Below are 9313 nucleotides of genomic sequence, written 5' to 3' on the forward strand. Positions count from 1 at the left end.
TGCGGGATGGTCCTTCCCCCGACTTCCCAGGCGCAGGTCCCCGGGGGGGAGGCGCCGACTTCCCGGCCCGGGGAGTTGGAGGGTTGTTTTCCGTCACGTGCGCCTGTGGGGCAGTTAGCACAAGGAAGCGGTGCCGGAGGTGTGACGTGTTGCCAGCAGCTGTCAGCACTGTAACTGCGGCGAACGTCAAAGCTGAGTGATGAAACCTGCCTTCCTCAACTGGGAGAGATGGCAAACCTGCTCCCTGCTGGTGTCTTTAAGTACAGTTAACGGTGGGGTGGTGCATGCACAAAATTGACGTCAGCTAAATACAAAACTTACCATAAACGGAAGGAAATTGCTTTTTTTCCATTAGGCTGTTAAAATGTCTGTCATTGAAATAGTGTACAATTGGCAGTGACTAAAAAAGTAGCACTGATACCTGTCTGGTCATAAATGATGTAATTTGATTGAATGACATTAAATGTAGGTGGGTAAGATGGTCACAGTCCTCAGCCTCTTCTCTGTAAAGTATTACCTGCCCTCGATTTTGTGCAATGCAAGTAACTTTTCGAGTTGGCACTCCAAGGAGAAGTTGTTTAGCCATTTAGCATTGTGGGGGATTTGTTGGTGTCGAGTATTTTTTAGATCAGTAAATAATCCTTTGGCTGAAATGATTGTCTTTTCCTGCTGTCCTTTGACTCCACACTGAGGATATGGGGGGGGGGAACCTCTTGGGCATGACACAGGATTAACTATTGAAGGCTGCTACTGCGGAAACACCATTCAGTCAGAAGGAGAATACTTTGAAGAAGAGCGAACTATTCCTCAAGTGTGAACTTAAGTGGAGAACTAAATACATAGCAAATAAACACTCACTGTCTGATGTAGCTGCCTGAAAAATATCTTTTAAGAGACCTCTACCAAAGATGTATACCAACGCTGCATACAAAGCTCACTTCAGCATAATTCTGCACTGAGAAGTGGCACTGGAGGTGAAGGTTTGCTCTATTGTGAGGTTGCTTTTAAAGTTTTCTCAGTTTTTTAATCCAGGTACCTTCCTATACAACTTCAGCCAAAGTACTTAATGCTATTTCCTTGTAGCTGTTGCTGTGACGTTCAGTACTGTCATGTTAGAGCACATCACATTTATTATGAAAAATTAAACTCTTCAGCTTAACAAGATAAGGATTCCTCTTATCTTCCTTAGTATCAACAGTAATAAATAAGAGATCATAACTCGTTTGAAAGAATCACATCAGAAATCTTTAGTTATGAACCCAGATCTGTTACCAATTCCTGTGTCTTAACAGCATCATCTTGCCTTCCTACAAAAAAAGCATGCGATTCTGCAAAATGATTCCTCAGGCCCTATTCTGATCTCAGTTTGCAATCTTGTGTATACAACAGCTCACAGAGATAGTAACTAGCTGTTGTGTTAGGTCTCATCTATATAGTTAAGAGCACGATGAAGCCTGAGTGCATCCTGCATAAAAAATTTCTTAATACGTCTTGCTTCTTTCACTGCTGTGTGGACTCTTCAATGCTATTAAGTATGAAAAAACAGGAAAGTGTAGTCACTCAAATAAAAAGACATGACTCAAAGCACACAGTGAGGATACACATGGAGAAGGAAAATCATTTTTATATACTCCTGCTGGAAAATAAAGCTGCAGCCTGAATTCGCAGCTAATGTAACTCTGTTGGTAGCATTACACTGGAGGCTGATCTGTCTCCAGGAGTTTAAGACAGGAACTCGTAAAATATTAGTAAAACAAAGGGAAGCCTGACTCAGTAAACTAATAGTGTTTGAATTTAACACATTCTAAAGACGAGTGGAGCGCTGGCACACTGAGCATGATTTAAACTATCTGCTTGCTATAGATTTTCACTGTAAATATACCTAAAAAAACCCTCAGACAATAAATCATTCTTCCCAAACTGCTGATACAAATTAGAGGAGTCAGCATTTAGGTAACAAAAACTATTGAACGCAGAGTAGTTCCGTGCTACAGTGAAGCAGGAGGAAGATTTTCTTGATATGGAGTTGTCACCCATGTACTGCATGCTGCAACGAGTGCCGTGCCCTGCTGACTAGTTGATTGCAATCTGCACTGAGCATACAAAAAAAAAGAGTGAAGGCAGAATTGTGCCTTAAGCCCACATCTTGGGGCAGCTCTGCAAACTGGTCTCCTGTTTTGGTGAATTTACTTCCAAAAACATTAAGGGTTATGATTCCGGACCACCTTTGCAGCTGCCCTCCAGCTCTGACTGGCCTGCGTGCAGGCGACAGCCCTGGGAAGGAGGAGCAGCAACATACTCTCTGGAGCACATGGGATGCAAACATGCCCATACTAGCACAGCATAGGGCATGCCTCATGGTGGTGTAACACAGGTCCAGCTTCCCATGAGTTACGTCTTCTCTCGGGCTTTTGAGAAAAGACCTTTACAGACAGGCCAATGTCTACGAGCAAAGGAAGCGCTCTTCTGCGTTCAGCCAGATCTCCACCCAGTCTAGCATTCTAGCTCCAGCTCAGGTCCTTATTAGAGGTAGAAGTACAACAGGAACATGCAACAGATCATTCTGAAAAACACATATACAAAACAGGTTTTGTCTTTATTTCTATCCAAGTTCTCAGACATGGTGGTTTAAGAGATTCTATATACATTTTCTGTTAATAAAAATTACTAGCTGTAGATTTTCTTATTAAAATTAAAAACTTGTAAGACTTTTTAAAATCCTTTTTCATGGTTGGCCACAGAAATACCTTCTGGCTAAGGCTTACACAAAACCAATAACTCCCGGAGTAAGAATTATTTCCTTCTATCACCATATGTCCAAATGCCCATATATTTTTTATAAGAAGCATTAACAGGCAGCAGAGTTTAATGCTAAAATACATCTGCATGCTCAAATACAATTATGCATTCTTATTTTACCCTCCTCAGAGGCACTTTTATTATGTAGCAGCTTTTGCTGGCTTCTTTTTACTTTGCAGAATATTTTCTCTCTCGTGAATACTATTAAATTCTACAAAAGATGCCACTACTGAGAGAAAAAGAACAGTAAAGTAAGTTTATGAAGCAAAATTATCCATGAGGTACTAACTGTGTAAGTGTATTGTGTCAGATTTGACTGAAAAATAGTTAGTATTTTTGTGAATTTTTTTTTAAGTTTTTAGTGTTGTAAGACTTCTTATCTCTTGAAATATGATGCAAGAATCACTGATAAGCTAATATTATTCTGCAAGTTCAGGTTAGTGAAAGAGCACAAGATTAATATTTTTTTCAGTTCCTTGATTACAAAAAAGACATTGTGATATGTTTTTATTTTAGGCATCATAGTAAATTTGTAACCAGATAGGTATTGGCTGGGGGGGGGGGGGGGGGGCCCATAAAATGAGTTATGTACTTACACATATTTAGGGAAGTATGGCTAATGTGAAACCATAATGGGAGATATTTGTTTAATAAATTACCTGTGGTGAAAATGGGCATCTGTTGCTTTACTGCACACAACTGTATACACTGATAGTTCCCCAGAACTTTTGCTGCTGGTGTGAGCTGTGTGTGGATGATTGCCTCCTCCCCATTTATGTTACCTCTTGTATCATGTACTGACACATAATTTTTTGTTCATCTGTCTCTTCTACTGCCCTTACTCACTTTAATTTTTTATTTATTTTTGAGACATAAGGGAAAAAGTCTATTGATCAGTTTAATCAGCGGTGTATCAGTGTGTGCATAGATAAATATTTACATGTGTGCCTCTATCTGTCTGCTCTCAGTCCTTCCTTAAATAATGTTTGAACCATTTGAATAGTTTAAACCGAAAATGAAGGAGGGGTAAAAGTCTCAGATGCCAAATTCCTCAAAGTTGAATGAAAATGGGCAGCAGAGTAGGAGGTAGAAATCCTACTATTCAACTGAATAGAAAGGCTGCAGCATGAGCTCACAGTCCTTATTACGTAATGGAAAGGCTTAAAAAATGCATCAAGTCCAGGATAAATTTTAATCAAAGTTTGTGTCTTATTAACTCTAGAAAATCCAACTAACCACACACCTCTGTTAGGGATTCATGGCATCAATTCTTTTATTCATTGCCACTCTTTTACAAGTTACACTGATTTTTTTCTCTGCCTTCATTCACTGCCAAAACATGTCCCCACGAAGGGTTCAGGACAAGGGTGGTAGGAGGCCTCAGAGGCAGAGCAATATCATCCGGTAACATCCAAGTTTGTTGGCCATAAGGTAAGGAAGAAAGTGACAAGCTATTGTTTAAGTCTGCAGCCTTTGTCCTGGAAAAATACTGCCACAGCTGCTTACTTACAGACACCTGAGTCTGCCTAAAGGCGCAGAAGCTGTATCTGCATGCACAAACCACCCTGTTGTTCTGAGCCAAGACCTGGGAAGCACAAGAATTCAGGGAACCATCCTTACACAGTCCCAGCTCACTTCTTATTTCTGAACCATTTGGCTCACTTAGGTTTAATTTCATTTAGGTTCCAACATAGGGGTTTATCTTCTTTTTTTTTTTTCTGAATAAAACATTCAAAACAACAATATTAATCTAGAAGGTAAAGTCACACTTTTCTGTTCAGTGGAGAGAACTGCTGAGAGCAGGAGTTAGCATCGACCTCGGCTGGTACATCTACACCATACTGGAAGCACAACACAAAGGTATTAATCTCATCATAGAAAGGAGTGGAGGTGCACTAGCATGGTGCCACGTTTGAGCTGGCTGAGGCCAGGACGAGATTCAGAGCTATAGTCACAGCTTCCGTTTCCAGAGCTAACACTCAGTTTCCTTCAGTTAGATTTTAGATTTTGAAGGTATATGTGGTAAAAACCAAGCTCCCAAGAAAGATACATAGAAGAGTTTCTCTACATATCATAAAAACAGAGAAAAGGCATACTGGTTATGTAATTTGTTTTAAAAATCCTGACCAAATCACTCTGAACTATAAATTACCTCTATGAGTCTGCAGCAGGCTTTTCTCTTCAGTAAATCTACTGAACTGTTTATCACTGCCTCCTGTTCCAATTTATGAAGAAAATAATATCCAAAATAGGGTAGATATTTTGGAGAGGGGAAAATGCTTAGATTTTGTGTGTGTTATACATTTTTTGTTGGTTGGGAAAAAAGTTATAAAGCTGCATAATCTAGCACAATTCCCTGTCTTCTATGATAAGATAATATTTGTCAAACAGATTTCACAATATGAAATCTAATAACAGGTATGCACTTTTTGTGAGATCTGAATGAGTTTTCTTTGCTTAATTTGTGCTTCATTAGTCCATATTTGTATTCTTTTTATATATTTTCCATTGTCAAATATGGTACCTTTTGATACAAAATAGAACTCATGTAACTCTTTCCTCATTGATGGGTTATTTGATGGTCTTTCCTTCAAGATTAGTGCTTAGAAACCAAGTTGTAAATCCAGCAAGATGTCATCATCTTTAGTCATAAATAATCTCTCTCTAGTAATAATCATATATTTGTCTTTGGTTTGGCTATCCATATCATGATCACCCTTTTAAGAATGTCTAACTGTTACATAGTACAATTGTCTCTATTTAGGATTTAGCTTTGAAGTACGTAAAGGATATTAGCTACATGAGACAGTTACAGCATAATCTGTTTCACTGTAGTTGATTCAAAGTACATACTGTCTGTATAGCCACCCCACTGACTTTATTAGGGATTTTTACTTTACCTTGAATACCCCATAACACCTGTAACCCAAAATCACTTTCAATTCTGCACAAATCCTGCATGCTCAATAATTTAAGGCAGAAATCTACCATAGCAGCAGCAAAAGGTGAGCAATATTATACTTCAGCATCTTTTTATTCTTTGTAATTTTCTCCTTTAATATCCTGTGGAACTTGGAAACTCCATAAATACTGATGTTGAAGGTTACACAGTTCTCTAATCTATTCTGTCATTGTAGAACTACCTCTCTCGGGTCCCCACTTTGAGCAGTCCAGAGCTTGGGCTGTTGAACCTTCAGGGGAAAATAGCAACCTCCTGTGGAGCCCAAGGCATCCAGAGAGTTCAGCAGTATATCCAGAATGAGGGCTCGGAGGGGCATGGTTCCCAACAGGGTCCAATATGCCCCAGTTCTTCCAGTAACTGTCTCCACTACTCCTCCCTCCTAAAATGACAAGCTGCGGTTTCCAGGGCGAGCAAAGGACAGAGGGCAGGAGGGAGAGTGGAATGAGCCTGCACTAACAGATCTTACTACATCTGGAACATATCACAAAGGCAGCATGAAAACTGCAGGGATCCCATGACTTATCAGGTTGAGGGGTAGACTGAAGGCAGAAAAATTTCATAGCTGTCGTTCATATGCTTGTGTCTCTGCTGAAATTGGAATTCAGTGGAACAGGTATGTTCCCTAGAGAGATTTATTTACACTGAATTGTCATTTCCTGCTAGAATACTCTTTCATTGAAATATTTTGACGAAAATTATACCTGCGTTACAGAAATTTTCAGGAGCACCGAACATGTTTAGCTATTGCAGCCATCAGTAGTCTGCAGAAATAAGAAGTTATCAAGGTTACCTCATAGTCACAGTCTACAAAAAGGCCATTTATCTTTACAAGCATCCCCATTTTTTTCAAAGTAGCATTTTGTTAACAGAGATATAGATTCAAAGAATAAACTTTCACAAAAAACAGTGGAAATATTCAGTATCTTTGTTTACATGTATATAAAAGAAATGCATGAAATAAACCTTCTGTCATGTATGCAGATCCAAACTGTGGATCCATATACAAGATCCAGGACTAGCAAATTGTATTGAGTAGGAGAGTGGTTTAGGACATTTTTGGAAAAAGGGGCAAACCTGTTCTCATTTACATTCATTATCATTAAGCAAAAGTACACTCTTTAAAACAGAACAGTTTTACAAGTTAAGCATTATAAAGGTGAAGAATGAATAGGAGGCTTCTCAAAAAATGGCATTAATATTCTATCTAAATGAAACTATCTTCAATCTTAGCTAAAATATCTCAGTTTTGCATATCACATTTTGGAGCAGGAGAAAAAAATCACAAAAAATTGTCTCACCAAAAAAATTATTTTCTTTTGAAAATACTGTTTTAAGAATTTTCAACCAGCTCTGCTTGATAAGAACTCCACAGTAAAGGCTGCACAAGACTTACATTTGTAGTTGGAGTTTGAAATCCTAGGTCTGTGATGTGAGGTAGATCTAAACGAAGTAATGTGAGAAGGATAATACAGTGACTCCAGACATCCGGGTTTTGATGAGAATTTAACTAGCAATTTCCTCGTGAAACCATGGCTCTGTTGGTAGCAAATGCACTTTGCTGTATATGAAGATGTTTTAAATAACACCTATTTAAACTCACATTTTATGTCTGTTACTTTAAATTTTGTTACAGTGAAGACCAACAAATGAAGATGGTCTTTATCTGAAGCCTACTGAAATAAAGGATAATCTCTCCTTTGATACCAGCAGGCATTGCTTTCAATCCTTGTGTATGTCAAAATCTTCAGTCTGAATACCTAAGCAGTTGTGGCAATTTAAATAGCTAACCCCCCTGACTACATTACAGTAACATCAGAAGTATGCGTTTTGTAAGTTATGTGATAGAAAATAAAATATTTGTATTAATTTTACTTCCCTCATTAAAAAAATGTTTACACAGGAAATAGTTTTTACTTAGCTATTATATAGGTTAGGCACAGATTATATAGGCTAGGCACAGATTTAGCTAAGGTGTATAGATGTGGGCATATCATCCATATCTTACTGGCGTGGTATACATGTGCAAAGTCATACAATACAAAAGTGCCTGGTGGCCGCGCCGGGCCCACCCATGGGCCCACGTCCCAGCCTGGCCTTGGTTGTCCCCAGGGAGGTGCCCAATGCCCGGGGCTGACCCCCTGCCCCGCTCCCTGGCTGGGGTGGGGGGACGGGCCTCGGCTGCCAGGCCCTGCCGTGCCTCCCTAGGCAGCCCCCGTGACACCCGGCTCCCCAGCCCGCAGGGAGCAGCCACCCCTGCTGAGCCCTGGCAGGTCAAGCCACTCTCCGTAGGAGTCCCAGCTGTACCTCACGTGGTGTGCAAAGGTGCGTTTGGCTCCAAAGGCATTAAGGATCAAGTCTGGGAAAAACACCTGAGGTGTAGGACAGATCAGCTGGCCAAGCAGTTTTCAAATCATGCTTATGTCACGATTGATGGCAGCACATTCTCATTTCTTTTTGACAAAAAAATCATGTGCCTACAAAATAGGTATGCAAAACTTCCATGGAAAGTGATGTTTCCACAAAACTAAAAAAAAAAAAAAAAAAAAAAAAAAAAGTTTGGGTCATTAAATGGTTGCACTTTATTAATTGCTTTAAAACCAAACTGTTTTCTGTAATATTTGTAACGTGTTCCTAATGCCTGACATCTACTGCTCGCTTGGAATACAAAGTCTTTTCTTCATTTGGCAGAAGTAATGGTGTATCAAATGCAAAGAATTCAGGGATTCTGAGGATTTTGAGAGATCAGGTCCGAGTGTGCCAGACTCAGCACTACCTCCCAGCTGTTCCTGCTATATTCTCATTTTTCTGTCATCGCTCTATCCTTGTCTGAATAACTGGGTAATTGGCAACTCTTAAAATGTGCTGTGTTTATAAATGTGGCCTGAGATGCTGGCATGTACAAAAAAAAAAAAGAAAAGGGAATGATGAAGCTGCTTGTTCCTCTTGCCCCATTTCTATTTATTGGCTAAGGCAAGGGCAGAACATTGCTGTCCTGTCACTAAAGTGTAGTCCGGGGCCTAACTACCACGTACAGCTAAAAAAGTGGGTAGCAAATTGGCTTAAATGAGCTAAATAGCCTGCCCAATTGCACCATCTTTATAGGGGTGTGTGACCGGTACCCCCAGCTCCCGACCCCTGGTAATGTGGTTAGCATAACTAACGCCATTTTATAAGGCAAGCAGCCATTCTCTGTGACCAAGGGGGTCACGTATTCATTCCCTTTCCCTCATTATCAGGCCCTGAAGGTCCTGTGCACCAAGCAGACAAACCAAACAGATTCCTTCTTCCCCTCCCTACTGGCCTCAAGGTTCCTGGGCGCCAGGCCGATTACGCCTTCCTTACCGGCCTTGAAGGTCCCAGGCACCCGGCCAACCCGGTGCTGGTGATGACCCCATCACAGAACAGGGAAGCGTAACAGCACCCAGAGCACTGCCTATAAAATCAAGCAGTTACGAGTCCTAAGTGGGGAACTTGGACCGGAGCTGCTGCTGGACAGTGAGACCCGGGACCCTCCGGTGGCCAGGGACGCCTCCACCGTCATCTGCTTCCTCC

Source organism: Aptenodytes forsteri, unplaced genomic scaffold (assembly GCF_000699145.1).
Source record: "Aptenodytes forsteri isolate BGI_AS27 unplaced genomic scaffold, ASM69914v1 Scaffold69, whole genome shotgun sequence".
Lineage (NCBI taxonomy): Eukaryota > Metazoa > Chordata > Aves > Sphenisciformes > Spheniscidae > Aptenodytes > Aptenodytes forsteri.